We start from the raw sequence: 19,036 nt of genomic DNA, 5'->3' as shown, positions 1-19,036 counted from the left end.
CTGCACCCAACCCATGCAGCTCCTGCCACATGTTGATTATCAATCTGCAAATATGCTGCAGCACAACAGCCTCCCCATGTTGAAAGAGATCTGCCCTCCATGGCAAGCAGCTTCCTGACTTAAAGGGATGACTAGCAGACTTTATATCACACCAGTGCTATACTTACTGAGACATGAAGTATGTTGTTTGACATTTTCACTCTATTTCTGGAATCAACATGCCTCATTACAAAGAATACAGACTTCACAAAAACAAGAAAATTCCTGCAGTTACATTAAAGAATTATAAAAACTAAATGGCATCATAACTTCCTTTTAGAGTTTTTGATCTTGTGCAGTCCTTCGCCTGCTCCTCTTTGGGCCTATGAAAGGACACATTTGATAAAAGAGCTTTGATAATATAGACAGGGTATTTAAAAGAGAAGTCTGTCGTTTTCACATAGCCACATGTTTGAAGAACAAGTTCAGAACATAGTTTGAAAAGGAGCAGAAGGGATCCTTGACTTTATAAACAGAGACAAAGGGTGGAATCTTATAGGGGTCTGAGCGACATAGGCTTTGGGGAGATATGTGCTAGAATTGGATAGGAAATCCAGCAAAGCCAGTCTCAACATTGGGAGCTGCTTGCTCCATTGTTTATGCTTTGCATGAGCAGTATAACAAGTTACCAATTAGGAGGGACTGAGTTCACTAAAGCCTAACTGACCTACCAGGGTGACACAGTAGGTTAAGGATGTGTACGGCCCAGAGCTGCAAAGGTAGGAGCAGTAGCACAGTTCCCCAGTCCCATAAAAAGGTTATTGGGAATGAAAATACATCCCTAGCTTCAGTACAGCAGCTGCACCACTGTCAGACTAGCTACAGAAAATAACGGTAGTATGAACTGAGTAATGCCACACTGTTTTCAGAAAGCTGAATGCTATTTCAACTACTGAGGCTGTACTTACAGTTCCAAACTTTAAACAAACATTTAAAGTACCCATCAATGCAAATAATATCAGGAGAAGGACTGCTCTCCTGATGAGTCCAGAATATAGAGCTCAATCTGGTACTTATAAAATAAAGTCGAACATCAGAGGTGGTACTGCAAGGTAGAGAAGGAAGCCCTTCATGTATTGCTGGCTGTCAAACATTTTCAGATTAATGTCATAAATGGGCACAGAGAGATGACAATCTATACTGACCGCAACCCATAAAGTTTAAGACCCAGAACACCAGGCTGTTCTGTTGGTGTTTATTTCTTCAACCATACCTCTTAAAAATCATCCACATTGTCAGGATATGAAAAGTAATTACCCGGAACCTAAAGAGACCCAGTTACAATTGAAAGATAATATTGACCGAGGTTAAGAGAATTTATGTGTGTGAGAGAGTGTGCTGTTGTGTTATATATTCAGCTCTTTTTCACTCACTGTAACGAAATAAGAATGGGTGTCATTTCATTAATCTGACAGGACATTGTATTACAACAACAGGTCAGAACTCAAAATATTACGGCATTTTTAGCCTGCAAGTCCAAAATGTATTTTTAAAAGAGGATCGCTACTGAGACAAAACAATTGCAAGTATAAAAAGTTCTACATAGACAGATGGGATGCAATAACTGCAGATAAGGAAGAAACTTCAAACAGACTGGACTGTGATTGAGAGTTAAAGGGGCAACATGCTCCTGCCGAACAGCAAGCTGCCTTTTGGATTATGTCTCAAACTGCTCACAGGTTTTGTGTTTTCCCCTTTGAAGAACCACAAGGTCAGTAGATTAAAAAGTCAGTTTCAACTCTACTGGTGTGGAATAGTAAGACTGAATGTGTACCAGCCTGAGTTTGAACGTTAACATGCTGTGAAAGTCGTAGTTGAGCTATCTCTTAGTTACCCCTGTATTGCAGATAAAGATTTTCTCTCACTCTGGTGCTGCAAACATTTTTTTTTCCACAAAATAAAGGAAATCAGGACAAGGGAACTTCAATCAACCTACGAAACAAAGAATTTCAAAAATCTTAACTACCAATGTCAATATGACTGGTAACTTTCACTGAACCTTCAACTATCCACTGTTCCTAAATTCAGACTGATCATAATTTTTTTAAGACTCTAATCGTTTAGGCCTCTCTAATTTTGAGTCTGTGCGTATGTGGGTTGTGTTTGTATTATTTATCACGTGAAATAATTAATTAATTCATGAAAGCCTGATTAAGTTGGCTCATTTTAAAACCTGAGTACATTTGGGTCTGGGAGAAGGGTATCTGTAAGGGAAGAGAACCTTTTTAAGTTTACTTTATTGCAACCAACCAATGAGGTGGGGAAATGAAGAAGAAGAGGCGGTTCGTCTCTCCTCACCCATAAGTTTGACAGTTTTGGGTATCCATCTTGAACAGTCATGAATTGGGGAACCTCGCCTGGGGTCTGATTGTAACAGAGATGCCAGTGTGTCCAAGGATTTCAAGGCAGGGAGATGGTGCCCACTATAACACCACCACCTATTGATATGGTGCATTTGGACATGGACTACTTCAGTACCTGAGGAGTCAGGAATGGTGATGAACATTGCGCAAGCATCAGTAAACATCCCCACTGCTGACTTTACAACGGAGGGAACGTCGTTGATGAAGCAGCTGAAGATGGATGGGCCTAGGTCACTAAGGAGCTGCTGCAGAGATGTCCTGGAGCTGAGATGGCTGACCTTGATCAACCACAACCACCTCGCTTTGTAGGCAGAAAGACTCCAAACACTGGAGGCTTTCCATCTGATTCCCATTACCTCTACTTTTGCTAGGCCTCCTCAATGCCATATTCATTCAGATATGGCCTAGATGTCAAAGGCAGTCATTCTCACTTCACCTCTGGTCTGCAGACCAGAGTGGTCAAAGTTGTGTTTTTTGAGGGCATGTTTGATAATGGCAGGTATAAAAGGAAGAAGAACAGTGCCCAAAGAAAGATACTAGCTGACAATCTCAGCTGCAGTGGGAGTCAAGGAGGGAAGTTGAATGGTCAGCATTTTGGTGGGATTAGTTCAGGGGAGCAGGAGGTGGATCTCATAGGCAAGAGGAAAGTGGAGAGGGCATTAGGGAGGTGGGATTAAAACAGCTAAAAATATTTAAGTTCAGATCTACACCAGAAGGTATCTTTTGAAGGGCGTTTGAGCTGAAGAAAACAGGTGCACGTAAGGTCTAATGTTCGGTTCTCAAGAAAGAACTCTGTCATATTGGGCTCAGGGTACCCACCACTGGTAACTCATGGCTGAAGTAGTCCATTGCCAATCCTCCTCCTTATGCTGAGTCTAAGGGTGTATCTAATTAGGAAGGATGGACCACTGTAGAGCCTTAACAAGAAGAGGGACTAATTTTACATCATAAGGTATAGTTTGTTGTATGATATCAATAGGTACAATTAACAAGAATTAGGTCCATTACAACCATCAGGAGCCAGAGATGACAAATCTGACTCCTTCAGAACCCCATACAAGACTGCCTGATTTTCCAGCCAAAGACTGTACTACACCATCAAATTCAATTGACCTACTACAATTTCAGCACAAACTCCTTCAGAAATATTGCCTTATAAAACAAAATCCGAGCACTTGTTGTCAAAGATGAGGCAAATGAAAAGGGTTCAAGCATACAATTTGAAGTAAAGAAGTGATTATTTTATTATCCATTCATGGACGTGTGCATCTCTGGTTAGGCCTGCATTATTACCCATTGCTAACAGTCAACAACATTGCTGTGGGTCTGAGTCACATGTAGGCCAGACCAAGTAAGGAGAGTAGATTTACTTCCCTGCAGGACGTTCTTGAATCAGATCTTTTTCATGACAATCTGCAGTGGTTATATGGTTGCATTCAGACTAGCTTTTTATTAAACTCATATTTCATTATCTGCCATGGTAAGATTTGAATCCATGTCCAGAACATTAACTGGGATTCGGGATTGCATTACTACTATGACACCACCACCCCATAGATACACCTGGACCTGGACTGCTTCTGAGGAGTTGCAAATGGTGCGGAACATTATGCAAGCATCAACAAACATCCCCACGTCTGGCCTTATGATGGAGGAACGGTCATTGATGAAGCAGCTGAAGACGGATGGGCCTCGGTCACTGAGGAGCTCCTGCGGAGATGTCCTGGAGTTGAAATTGTTGACCTCCATCAACCACAACCATCTTCCTTTGTATGCAGAAAGACTCCAGCCAGTGGATTCCCTCTGATTCCCATTACCTGTACTTTTTCTAGGGCTCCTTAACACCATACTCATTCAAATGCCGTCATTGTCACCTCTGGAATTCAGCTCTTTTATCCATATTTGAACCAAGGCTGTAATGAGGTCAGGAGCTAAGTAGCCCTGGCGGATCCCAAACTGGGCATCACTGAGCAGGTTATTGTTGAGCAGGTGCTGCTTGATAGCACTGGTGATGACACCTTCCATCACTTTACTGATTGATAGTTGACTGATAGGGTGGTAATTGGCCAGGTTGCATTTCTTCTGCTTTTTATGTACAGGACATACCTGGGCAATTTTCCACATTGTTGAGTTGATGCCAGTGTTGTAACTGTATAGGAAGAGCTTTGCTAAGGGAGTGATAAGTTTTGGAGCACAAGTCTTAACTACTACTGCCAGAATACTGTCACGGCCCATAGCTTTTGCAGTATCCAGTGCCTCCAACTGTTTCTTGAAATCACGTGGAGCAAATCGAATTAGATGAAGACTGGCACCTGTTATGTTGGAGACCGCTGAAGGAGGCTGAGATGAAATGTCCGCTGAGCACTTCTGGCTGGAAATTACTATGAATGCTTCAGTATTATCTTTTGCATTGATGTGCTAGGCTCTTCCATCATTGAGAATGGAGATATTTGTGGAGCCGCTCCTCCAGTAAGTTGTTTAATTGTCCACCACCATTCATGACTGGAAAAGCAGGATTGTAGAACTTGGATCTGATCCATTGGGTATGGAGTCACTTAGCTTTGTCTAACACATGCTGCTTAGACTGTTTGATAGCTTCGCAAGGTTGCCACCTCATTGTTAGGTATGCCTGACACTACTCCTGGCATGCTGTCCTGCACACTTCATTGAACCAGAGTTGATTTTCTAGTTTGATGGCAATGGTAGCATATCATCATTTGGGGAGCTGCAAAAGGCTGGTCAGGGACTGTTCTGGGTGGTGGGGGGGTCGGTGTGGTGGGGTGAGGTGGGAGGGGCTGCTCATCAAAGATGGTCAAAGATGTGTTTGAGGATGTAAGGGTCTTATAAAGCTTGTCACTGTGGGACAAGGGCTACCCACTGTCGCAAAGGCTCATGACACCATTGCACAACCCCCTGCCCGACACAGAGTGCAGATACAGTGGTGCTGCTTATGCTTTGACCAGGGCCATGGTGGATCAGGCGATGGGCCTGAAGCATATGCAGTTTCACTGCTTGGGCTGGTCTGTGCGGGCTTTCCAGGCAGTGTGTGCTTCATCATCCTGGTGGCTATAGTCTGCATAATTAGAGAAGACAGTGGGGTGGTGTGATGGATGCTGAGGAGCCAGGGGAACAGGAGCAGACTTTCAAGTATAAGGACATTGAAGTGGATGAAGCTGTCTTTCTGCATGGCAGGACTCAGTGCTACAAGCCAGACAGAACCTGATTGACAGCGGGCTCCAGATGAAGAGAGCTGAGGGCAGCAGACAATCATGGACTGTAAAATAGCCATTGGTCATGATGCCAGTCTTTGGTATGCACTGTGGGGGTGATCTGCAGCCTCAACTGGTTTTGCATACATTCATTTTTGCTGGCTTTAAACAAAAGATAGAGTGAACACTGGGACTGAGAACTGGTAACTTAGAGAGGGATGTAGTTAAGGACATGTTGAACTGTGTAGCCTGGTGATTAACCAGTGATGGCTGAGAGAATCATGTTGTTTGTGCAAGGGAGTGTCAGCCATGCCGATGATGTAACATGAGCAGCCATTCTCATGCTGATGTCCCTCCTCCCAGTTCTCAGCTTCCTCTCCACTGTGACCCCTACCTCCCTAAAGCCTTATGCCTTCTCCAGGCTCTAAGTACATTTGAATGAGGGATTTCCTCCCTGCCATCTGATCAGAAATCAACCTCAACATGGATTGAAACCAGCGTTGGTACAATGAGATCCTTAAGTGGACAAGGGTTTCAATGGGTGTTTTGAATGGAAAGCCATCCACAGGCCTTCCTAGCCCAGACCTAATTAGTGCAAAGTTGGGTAGGCAGTGGTATCCACACCCACCTGATTAAATGATCCCTTGCCTCAGGAGGGCATTGAATTCTGCCCAGTGTAACTGATAACTTGGGAACTCTTAACATTTTGAGCAGGATATTATGTACACCACCGATGTGTGGGACAATGAACCCTTGAACCCCAAGACTGTGGAGTGACTGGACGGTTAGATCACAAGACAATGGGATGAATGGTGATAGGCTGGACAGTGAAGTAATTGAACTTTGAGGTGACTGGACTGAGGAGTAATAGGTAATTGCAAAATTGAATAATTAGACAATTGAATATCTGGAGAGTCTGAGCAATAGATGGACAGGACAGTGAAGTAAAGGCATTGTTATTTTAACAAAGTGATTGCAATCTAATGTCCTCATTAACTAGACAACTTAAAAATATTCTGGAACATTAATGATATAGACCAAGAGGCTGCTGAGCAAATTATGTGTATTCACTTTCAGTTTCATTTCTGAATACCATGTTCGCATTCTAAGATCTTTTTACCATCTCAGTGAGTGAAAGAGACAGGGTTGCAGTAGCTTCAATCAAGTAATTATCACAATTGGGTTCAGCTCAGAGAGGGCTGGTTTACTTTGTGTTCTGAAGGTGTACTATCTAATGTTAAGATTAATGTGAATTTCTTCACTTTACCTTTGGTGATGATTTTCAAAGAACCCTCTGTTTAAATTGACAGTGTCCCCATGTTGCGTTAGTCCACTGCTCCAATTCCACCTGTGTCTTTCATTCCAAAGATGTGCTCACAGAATCACCAAAGGTAAAAATAAAACTTTCAATAAAGTGAAACATGTTGAACTATTTAGAGATCAGAAGTATTGAACAATTGATTGTTTCCCATGTTTAGGACCTTCAGAGGACATGAGTGATGTTCCAGTCTCTCTGTGCTTGTTTTAGTGTTGTTATGATTATTGTAGAGACTCTTGGAGGGGCTATCAGTGACAAACCTCAAAAGAGGGGGAGTAATACAGACATATGAACACAATAGGACACTTCTGTCTCGACAGTATCTTAACAAGAATTGTCCCAGTCTTCCCTTGTTCTTAGTATCAACAAACCCAAGTTCTTAAACTCAAACTCAAGTATCTGGTGACAGTTATCAGAAGACAACAGCAATTGGAACAGCATGAATCCCAAGGTCTCAAGCCACGTGGTTACAAAATGTGATCAAAAACTCAGCAAGACTTTAAAGAGTTTCTTAAAGGGGGAGAGAAGGAGAGAAGCTGAAAGGTCTGGCATTTAGAGTCAAGCTAGTTGAAGGCAAGGTTGTCAATGATTGGAGGGGAAGTGAAGCCACATGCCAAGGGGATACATGAGAGGTTAGACTTGGAAGAATATAGCATTCTCAGCTTATGTCACTCATGTCGCAAAAGGATGATGTGACTAGTGTAGATCCTTGCAATTGAGAAGCAGCAAAAATGGGAGACGATAAACTGTCTATTTGAGTCAGCTTACTGACTTTTTTTAAATTTCCTGAAAATATAGACAACCAGTGCTTTCAATATAAGGTCAATTCAGAGCTTCAGAAAATGATTAGGGAAAAGATACCACAGAGAAACAGGATTCCAGTGGTATCACAGAATTCAGCATTTAAAAACATTAGTTAATTCAAAGGCAAAGTGTTCCTAAGTTGATCCTAAGTTGACCCAGGGATCAGCGAATACAGAGAGTGCATTGCCAAAGAGCTCACTTCTCCACTCTGTGTTATGCCTGGCCTGAGTTGTGTCAAGTTGATCATTGGTAAAGTACTTGGCATGGAGGGGAGTCATCAGTTATGCCACATGGCATTCAAAATTTGCAGATAACACTAAAACAGGTGGGAAAGTAAGTTACAATGAAGATTATCCATATTGGTCAGAGGAATAGAAAAGCAATTTATCATCTAAATGGAGAGAAACTTCAGCGTGCTTCAACGCACAGGGTCTGTGTATCCTCCAGCTGAATTGTTGAAAACTAGTATGCAGCTATAGTAGGTAATGAAGGCAATTGGAAGTCTGGCATTTATTGCTAAAAGCATAAAATGTAAAAGTGGGGAAATGTTGCATCTGTACAAGGCATTGGTCAGACCACATCTGAAGTACTGTGTATAGTTTTGGTCCCATGACTGGAGAGGGGATGTAGTTGCATTGGAGGCAGTTCAGAGAAAGATCACTAGATTAAATCCAGAGATGAGTTTGTCTTATGAGGAGAGACTTTGCAGTTTAGTCCTATACTTTCTTGCGATTAGAAAAATTAGTAAAAATATAATTGAAGTATATAAGATGTTAAAGGGGATTGACAAAGCAGACAGTAGGTGTGACCCCCACATGGGATAACCTAGAACAAGAGATCATCGTTTTAGGATAAGGAGTGGGAGATTTAAAACAGAGATGATGAGGAAATACTTCTCTCATGTATCTGTGGAATTCACTACACCAGAGTGCAGCAGATGCTGGGACAGTAAATACATTTAAGGAGGAGATAGACAGGCTTTAATTAGCACTGGGTTGAGGAGTTATGGTGACCTGGCAGGAAAGTGGAGTTGAGGCCAAGGTGAGATAAGACATGATCATATTGAATAGTGGAGCAGGCTCAAGGGGCTGAATGGCCTACTGCTGCTCTTAGTTCTTACGTCCTTCTGTTAATGGCAAACTATTGCCACCTCAGATTCTATTTTGAGGAGAGCCGAACAATGCCATTCCTTCCTGCTGCTGAATGGTTCATGCATCCGTACCTTGAGCAGCCAGCGTAATAATGAAGAAGGGATGTGACAATAAACGACGATATTTGGATTATGCAGCAGGAGAAGTACATTCAGTTTGATAACGGCAGGTTTGTTAGCTACAGTATTTGTAGCATTTCAATGAGAAAGCACAGAGCAGCTGTCAGGATTGTTTTTATCCTCATTAGATGGAGTTCCAAAATTAACATTTTTAGATGTGTCAATAAATGATTCTTACAAAAGCCTGAGTGAGTCACGGCTTCCCAGAGCAGGATGCCAAACAACTGTCCAAGCTGTTGGTTCAGGAAAAGAATATTTTGTTTTATTGATTCATAGGATGAGGGCATCGCTGACTAGGCAGCATTTATTGCCCGTCCCTAATTGCCCAGAGGGCAGTTAGGAATCAACCACTTTGCTATGGGTCTGGAGTCACATGCAGGCCAGACCAGGTAAGGATGGCAGTTTCCCTCCCTGAAGGACATTAGTGAACCAGATGGGTTTTTCCCAACAATCGACAATGGATTCACGGTCATCATTAGATTCTTAATTCCAGATATTTATTGAATTCAAATTCCGCCATCTGCCGTGGTGGGATTTGAACCCAGGTCCCCAGAACATTACACACAGAACATTTTCCCCAGAACATTATTTGGGTCTCTGGATTAACAGTCCAGTGATAATACCACTAGGCCATCACCTACCCCACAATATCACATCAGTCAAAGTCAATCTGTCCTCCCCAGCAGTGACAACAGTCCATGTAAGACGGGACAGCTAATGGAAGTGCACCTGAAACCTCAGTGAGGCATGGCTGATGTATCCTGTACAGCACTTGGTGAAATGAAACTTCCGTCACCTCAAGGGGCTTTCGCTTGCAAGCTTTACTATGAAGTGCTACAAGTGTTTCACAGTGGCATGAGGTGTAGAAATAGACCAAATTCCTGAAACAGTACACAATGCTGTAATACACTGTGCGGCCTCGTCAGAGCAATTTGTGCCTGATATTCAAAGGGAATTGGAAAGCATTCTGTTTCTAAAGCACAACGGTAACTAGACTTCAAAGCACTTTATTGGCTGTAAAGAGCTTTGGACTGTCTTGAAGTCATAAAATCATAGAATCCCCACAGTGTGAAAACAGGCCCTTTGGTCCAACAAGTCCACACCGACCCTCCAAAAAGCATCCCACCCAGACCCATCCCCCTATCCTTTCCCTGTAACCCTGCATTTCCCATGGCTAACACATCTAATCTACACACCCCTTAACACTATGGGCAATTTAGCATGGCCAATACACCTGCACATGTTCGGACTGTGGGAGTGAACTGGAGCACCCGGTGAAACCCATGCAGACACGGAGAGAATGTGCAAACTCCACACAGACAGTTGCCTGAGGGTGGAATCAAACCCAGGCCCCTGTTACTTTGAGGCAGCAGTGCTAATCACTGAGCCACCATGCCGCTTCCCTGAAAGGTGCTCTATAATTGCAGTAGGAATTTGTTTTTCTTTAAAAACAATTCCCAGTTTATGCTAACTTCCAATCAACCGAATCCCTTCCCAATCTTTCCTCCCTTCACTGTTTTCTCCGAAGGCATTCATTCCTTCCTGGCACATGTTTTGGTGGGTACGTGGCCCTGGTGGAAACCTGAGTCCTACTGATGAGTGGCATATTGCTGTATTGGTGGGGCTGGGGGCAGATGAGAGAGAAGTGGGTCAGGGTTCACGCAATGCCAAATCTTTCACACCACGTGACTGCATTGGCTGACTGACAGTTCGAAAACAAATGTGTCAAGAGGCCAGATGCATCAATACTTGCTGCTGCCACAGGAGCTCACCCACAAGCTGCTCACCACAGCCACGATTCTCATCTCTGTATCAAAATGCAAAAGACCTTCTTCACTGACCTGAGCACAGTGTACAGTCTGACACTCCTGTGCAGGACCAAGAAGGTGCTACACTGTCAGGGGTGTGCCGCCTTTCGGATGAGCTGGTAAACCATGTTCTTATTCACCACCTTAGTTGGACTTGAAAGATCCTGGGGCATATTTGGAAGAAGGGCAGGGGCGTTATCCTGGCTAATACTTATCCCTTAAACATTCCCATGAAAACACATCATCTCATTATCTCATCGTGTACAGGATGTTACTGAACATGAACTGTCTGCCGAGTTCCCTGAATTAGACCAGTGACTACACTTTAACAAAGTACTTAATTGGCTGTAAAATGTTTTGGGTCATTCTGGGGATTTGAAATGTTCTCAATTAAATGCAACATGTTGAGAGGATGCTTCCCCTTGTCAGGGAATCTAGAACTAGGGGAGATAGTAAGAACTGCCAACACTGGAGTCAGAGATAACAGTGTGGAGCTGGAGGAACACAGCAGGCTATGCAGCATCAGAGGAGCAGGAAAACTGACATTTCGGTTTGCGACCCTCCTTCAGACTTTCTGATGCTGCCTGGCCTACTGTTTTCCTCCAGCTCCACACTGTGTTATATCTAGAACAAGGGGAAAGTGTTTACAAATTAAGGATCTCTCATTTAAGGTGGTGATGTGAAGCAATCATTTGTCTAAGCAGAGATAGTAGGAACTGCAGATGCTGGAGAATCTGAGATACCAAGGTGTAGAGCTGGATGAAAGGAGCAGGAAGGCTGATGTTTCGGGCCTAGACCCTTCTTCAGAAAAGACCGTTTCTGAAGAAGAGTCTAGGCCCGAAATGTCAGCCTTCCTGCTCTTCTGATGCTGCTTGGCCTGCTGTGTTCATCCAGCTCTACACCTTGGTATCTCATTTGTCTAAGCAGTTTTGTTTTGCCTCTGGAATCTCTTGCACAGGCATCAGTGGGGGCTGGCTTGCTGAATATGTTCAAGGCTGGGTTAGATTTTTGATCGACAAGGATTATTGGGGTGGAGGGACAGATAGGAAACTGGTGTTAGGGATATACCCAGATCTTATCAGAACATAGAATCCTTAAAGTGTGGAAGCAGGCCATTCAGCCCATCGAGTCCAGACCAATCAACCGAAGACCATCCCACTGAGACCCACTCCATCCGTGTAATCCTGGATTTCCCATGGAAAACCCACCCACTCACACATCCCTGGTCACTCAGGCAATCAAGCATGGCCAATCCACCTAACCTGCACATCTTTGGACTGTGGGAGGAAACCAGAGCAGCCAGAGGAAACCCACGCAGACACGGGGAGAATGCGCAAACTCCACACAGACACTTGCCGAGGGTAGAATTGAACCCGAGTCCCTGGCGCTGTGAGGCAGTAGTGCTAACCATTGAATCATGATGCTGCCCTAATGATAGCAGGGTAGGTTTTCTCGAAGAGCTTTTCCTGGTCCTAATTTTTGTGATCTTATGTTCTTGTGAATGAGATTCTTTGCAGACGGCAAATCCTTAGTAAGTCTAACTTAATCATCAGGTCTTTGCACCACTTAAGCTCAGGAGGATAACAGCTTGGAGAGTTGTAGACTGAGGAGATCACTGGCTAATGGATAGAAACAGAAATAATCTATTCAGCTCCTCAAAATGATTCCATGGTTCAATCAGATTATACCTGCTGTGAAACCTAGCTCCATATAGAATCTGTGTGTAGAATCATCGAATAGTTACAGCCCAGAAGGAGGCTGTTTGGCCTGTCAAGCTCATGCTAGCTTTCAGCAAGAGCAGTTTACCAACACTAGTTCCCCAATCTTTCCCCATATCCCTGAAAACATTTTCTCTTCAGGTACTTATCCCATTCCCTTGCTTAAAGCTATGATTAAAGCTTCACCAGGCACCACCCTTCCATGTCAGTCACTCCAGAATGTCATCAGAACTTTGTTGCTTCTTTCACTAATCACTTCTGTAATGTTTAGTTCTTGACCTTTGCACCAGTAGGAACTAATTCTCTAACTACGAAGTCCAGACCTTACATAACTTTGAACAGCTCCATTGAATCTCTGAGGAGAACAACCCCAGCTTCTCCAATCCAACCAAGTAACTGAAGAATGTATTCCTGGAATCATTCTCAGAAATCATTTCTGAACCCTCTGGAAAGCCTTCCCATCCCTCCAAAGGGGCAGGGCTCGGAATTGGAGACACTATTCCAGTATTGTACAAAGATTCATTATAACTTCCTTGCTTTTGTACTCTATACTTCTAGCTATGAAGCTCAGGATCCCATTTCTTTTTAACCACTTTCTCAACTTGTTCTTCTGCCTTACATGCTTTGTGCACAGTGGGTGTTCTGTTCCTACGCCCCTTTTTGTACTCTTATGTTTTGGATTATATTATCGCTCCTCACTCTTCCTACCAAAATCTAGCAGTTCTTATTTTATGGCAGCATCTGGAGGAAAGGAGAAGTCAACATTCTGGGCCCTGAAGAAGGATAATACCTGAAACGTTGACTTCTCCTTTCCCCCAGATGCTGCCTGGCTTGCTGTGTTCTTCCAGCCTTCTGTTTGTCTACCTTGCATTCTGGCATCTGCAGCTTTTATGTCTCTAACCATATTTTATCTACGACTTGTTGAAGTCTATCACAAAACCCCTCACAGTTCACCTTACTTCAAAGTTTTGTGTCATTTACAAATTTTAGATTGTGATTTAGACACCAAAGTCATTAACGTATATTAAGAAATGCAGTGGTCTTCACACTGATACTTGGAGTGTTCCCCTTTGCACCATATCCTTTAATATCTTGTAACAAAAGTCTTTCAGTCCCAAGTTTAAATTTAATAATTGATCTCACGTCACTTGCCATTAACAGAAAATAGTTCCAAACTTTTTCAGTTCTTCATAACTTAATTCCTGAATGAAGTGGCTGTCTCTTATTTGCTATACAGCTACTCCTATACAGCCTATTACAGCTATTCCAGAAAGTCCAGGGACTTCCCAACCAAACAGTCCATCTTGCACTACTTCATATGATTCTCCTAAAACCTTGAAAATTTTGGTGAAATGACCCCTCTTAACCTTCTAGATTCCTGGGAATATGTTTCTCATTTGTGAAATCGCTCCTCCTAATTTAAGCCTTGAAGTTAAAGTGTCATTGCAGCAGCACACTTAGATTGCACATTTTTTCAAAGCTACTATGTCCATTCCCAGGTGATTTTTTTTTTTCATTCCTCAAATGTGGGCATTGCTGGTTGGCCAGCATTTATTGCCTGTCCCTAGTAGCCCTTGAGAAGGTGGTGACGAGCTGCTTTCTTGAACAGCTGCAATCCATGTGCTGTGGGTAGAACTATATTAACTCTAGGTGTGGGCTACCCAGGGCTTTATGTAGCTAAAGCATGACCTCTATCCCCTTGTATTTTAGTCCTCTTGATTGAAATTCTGGAATTCCATTTGCAGTTATGATTATTTTCTAGACATGTTCATGTCATTTTTATGATCAATGCACCTGGACTTCTGCGTCTCTTGGACCTCCGCTGTTTTACTATTAATAAAGTACCCTGTTCTGTCCTTTTTAGGTTGAAAATGGGTTCTCACATATGCCTACATTGAAATTAATTTGACACAGTTTTACCCATCCACTTAACCTATCACTATCTCTGAGCAATGCTATGTTGCCATCTACACTGCATGTAATGCCAGCTTTCTCTGTCACCTATCAACCAATTTGGATAAATGGCCCTCTATCCCATTATCCAAGTCATTATTAATAAGTACAGTGAATAGTTAAGGCACTGACATCCCCTAGTCACATCCTGTCGATGAGAGTGTCTGCACATTACTCTTACTCTGTGACTCCTGACACTCAGTAATTTCCTAACCAGGTCAATAATTTGTCTTCAGCTTCAACTACATCTTTTATAAGTGACTTTGTCAAATACCCTCTGAAAGTCCAAATGACTGACGGCCCATAGGATTACAGACTGCTATCTCATCAAGCCTTTGATTCAGATTTAGAGTATTTGAAAGCTGTGCATATTTAAATCCTTAATTTGCAAACGTACAATCAGATGTCAAGAAAGGGAGAATATTCAAAATACACACGTGACAAGAGCAATGAATGGCACTATATTAAAAACCTAACACCCAAGTGAGCATTTTGCTCTGACACGCTTTACTGAAATGAAATGGAGCAGATGAATCTCTTTTGAGTACAGAATGTCCTTTGAAACTGGCACATTTGCTAACCAATAAGTGATTTTTCAGTACACTTTTACTGAAAGAGCCACATCCTGCTCACTCACTCCTTTAGCCACATCTTCAAAAGCATCAGTGGAGTTTGTCAACCTTTACAAACCCATACTGGCTGTTTATGAACAAGTGAAAATTTTCAAAGTGTTCAGTCACCCCTGTCCTCATCTATGGACACTAGTAATTTCCTGACAACAGATGTTAGGCTAACTGGTCAATAATTCTGTCTTCCCTCTTAATCTTTACTTAAATGACATACACAAATTTCTAATCAAAAGGAGCAGTTTTGAATCAAGGGAACTTTGGAAGGTTATGGTTAGGACATCTGCAATATTCTCACCTATTTCTTTTAAAATCCTGGAATGGGAAATGTCTAGTGCTGGAGATTTGTACTTTTTTTTTCATATTGTCATTTTGTTTGGATTAATTTTGGTGAGTTCTTGTGCCTGATTTACTTATAATTTCCTTCAGAATTTCCATGACGCTGATCTTTTCTTCTAGTGGAAATACTGGTATAAAGTCATGTTTCAATATCTCTAGTATATCCTTATTTTCACTTGATCATATCCCCATTACCCATTTTCAGAGCTCAGTATTCAGCAAAAAAATACCCCTCTGACCCGATTCTAACTTAGAGTCAGAGAGTCATAGAGAAGGACACACGGAAACAGACCCTTTGGTCCAACTCGTCCATGCTGACCAGATATTCTAAATGAATCTAGTCCCATTTTCCAGCATTTGGCCTATATCCCTCTAAACCTTTCACATTTATGTACCTGTCCAGATGCCTTTTAAATGTCATAGTTGTACCTGCTCCACCTCCTCTGGCAGCTCATTCCATACATGCACCACCCTCTGTGTGAAAAAGTTGCCCCTTAGATCCCTTTTATATCTTTCCTGTCTCACCTTAAACTCTAGTTTTGGACTCCCCAACTCTGAGGAAAAGACCTAGACTATTCACCCTATCCATGCCCTTCATGGTTTTAGAAACTTCCGTAAGGTCACTCCTCAGCTTTCAATTCTCCAGGAAAAGTAGCCCCAGTCTAATCAGCCTCTCCCTTTAGCTCAAACCCTCCAACCCTGGCAACATCCTTGAAAATCTTTTCTGAACCCATTCAAGTTTCACAACATCTTTCCTGTAGCAGGGAGACCAGAACTGCATGCAGTATTCCAAAAGTGGCCTAACCAATGTCCTGTATAGCTGCAACATGACCTCCCAACTGCTATACTCAATACACTGACCACATTTAAACATTATTTATAGACTGATCTATTTGAAGGTGACCAAAGACCGGGTAGATGTGGCTCGCAGACTAGCCCTATTCTTTCTTAGTCGAGATGAGACAGGAGGCACATACAGCAACTGAGTCTTCTCCTCTTCATTCCAGCATTAGAGCCGTGGCCTGCAAGTTCCACAAGTTCTCAAGAGAACAAATGTTTCGATGGCCAGCAGTTGAATTGCTTAAAGACATTGTGGGATAAAATTAGGAAGGGTCAGGACATGCAAAACAGGCTGTAGCATCAACTGGCTGTCAGTCACCCCTCACCAAGAATCCTTTGACTGCACTCAAAACCATGACCTCTACCACCTAGCAAACAAATGACAACACTTGTACGTTCCTGTTCAAAGTGCACGTCATCCTGACTTGGAATTCTATCGCCATTCTTTGACTGTCCCTAGATCAAAATCCTGCAACCTCCATCTCTAGTAGCATCTTGGGTGTATCTATTTCACCAGACTGCCACATTTCAAGGAGACAGTTCTCCCCGCCTTCTCAAGGGTCCCACCTTCTCAAGGGTAATTAAGAGAGTAAACGATAAATGCTGGCCCAGCCAGCAACACCTACATCCCATGAAAGAAACAAAAAAATCACTCTGTATTCAATTTCATTGATTCAATGTATTCAATGTCATGCCTGCACAGGCCGGTTTCACTCTCATTAAGTTTAAGATGTAAAAATGGGAGGAATTGTTTGTAATTTCCATCAATGGAGAATGATCAGCGGACTAACAACTAGAGAGGCTCTGGCTGTGATCATGCTGCCAACTGTATTATTCCCAATGTCTCCACTAAATCCACAGTCCTAGCAATGCACAGCTCTTCCAGCTCCATGCAGCAGTTGCTATGTGCAGTCCCATTCTAGTCAAGTGTTACTTGGTTATATTCATTTTGGACCAGAAAAGACTTCAGTGCTGTCCATTTCTGTAGACTCTGATTCTGAGCATTGTGTGTTAGGTTTTTGTGGAACTTTTACTCACAGGGCGGTTCTTATGAGGCAGGTCAGGGATCTAAGACTGTTCATAATTTATTTGTAAGCCATGGTTGAGCCACCTTTCCTCTTATTTTTGTACCAGACAAGAATGAATTCATGTCGTTATTTATGCATATTTTTTAAAATATTAGCCATTGCCTATCCACTGTCAGACTCTTTAGTAAAGTTCCCCAATCCATCCTTGCCAATTGGCACCTCATACTCTCACAGTGTTTCATCAATGCAACTTGGTTTTCATTGAAACCTCATCCAGCTCTACAACCCTTTGAGATCTTTTTGCCCCTCCAATTCCAGTCACTTGCATATCTCCATTTTCCATCACTAAGCCGTGACTGCTCATGCCTTCAGTTGACTAGCCTGCAAGGTCCAGAATTTGCTCATGACATGTATGAAGAAATAGGAGCAAGTTTATGCTATTTGATTCCTTGAGCCTGCTCTGCCACTGAATGAAGTCATGACTCATCTTAGGATAATGGTCCCAGTGCATTTCATTCCTTTTGTTTCCATTACTAATTCCTCCAAGGCACCAGGGTCACTACTTGACTCTTCTCCTCTTTATATATTTTTAGAAGGGCTTACCGTTTTTTTCAAATAATCTCATAAAACTAAGTTTATAGCAAAGTTAAAAAGACAAGTCTAAAGGCTTTGTGTCTTAATGCACTGAGCATTTGCAATAAAGTAGATGAATTAGCAGAAATAGATATACATGGTTCTGATTTAGACAAACTAAATATCATCAAGAAAGAGATATGTTTTTGGTTTCAAAGGCATCAAATGGTGTGAGGTGGAAGTAGTAATATGGCATCAAAATAGAGGATCAGCCATTATTGTTTGGTGGAACAGGCTTAAAGGACCGAATGGCCTATTCCTGCTTCTGTTTCTGTATTTCTTTATGTGCTTACAGAGATGTTAAGTATGAGAGTATGACATGCTAATTGGCAAGGATGGATTGGGGAGCCTTACTGGAGGGGTTGACAGTGGATAGGCAATGACTAATATTTTTAAAAATGTGTGTAAATAATGGTATTTATTTATTCTTGTCTGGTACAAAATTAAAATAGGAAAGGTGGCACAATCATGGCTAACAAATAAATTATGCATAGTATTAGGTCCAAAGAAGAGACATTTAAAATTGCTAGAAAAAGCAGCAAGCCTGAGGATTGGGAGAATTATAGAATTCAGTGAAAGAGGACAAAAAGTTAGATCGGGGGAGAAATGGAATATGAGAGTAAAATGGAAGGGAAGATAGAAACTGACTGAAAAAGCTTCTGTAAGTATGTGAAGCTAAAAGGATTAGTAAAGACAAATGTAGGTCCCTTACAGTCATAAACAGAGAAAATTATAATGAGGAAAACAAAAATGGGAGAAGAATTGAACACAGACTTTGGTTCTGTCTTCTCGAAAGAGGGCACAAGAGACCTCCCAGAAATGGATTCAAAAAGTGCTAATGTAACAGTCTTATTCAAAAAGGAAATGAGACAAAAAAAGACACGTATCTATAGGCTAGTTAGGTTAACATTTGTTATTGGGAAAATGTTAGAGTCTGTTATAGAGAATGTAATAACAGAACATTTAGAATTACATCATATGATCAGACTGAACATGGTCTCATGAAGGGGAAATCATGTGTGACAAATTTAGTAGAAGTCTTTGAGGAGATACCAAACAGGATAGATGAAGGGGAACCAGTGGATGTT

At 42.1% G+C, this 19,036-nt stretch overlaps 1 protein-coding gene across 1 annotated transcript in view; it reads left to right on the top strand.

The window, feature by feature from the left end:
• Positions 1–19,036, top strand: part of LOC109910936 (receptor tyrosine-protein kinase erbB-4-like) — a 690,251-nt gene that overhangs the window by 461,776 nt on the left and 209,439 nt on the right. The gene's annotated exons all lie outside the window — the stretch shown is intronic.

Source organism: Rhincodon typus, chromosome 7, assembly GCF_021869965.1.
Source record: "Rhincodon typus isolate 14 chromosome 7, sRhiTyp1.1, whole genome shotgun sequence".
NCBI lineage: Eukaryota > Metazoa > Chordata > Chondrichthyes > Orectolobiformes > Rhincodontidae > Rhincodon > Rhincodon typus.
The sequence above is the reverse complement of the archived record's forward strand: the minus strand, read 5'-3'. Positions and strand labels throughout refer to the sequence as shown.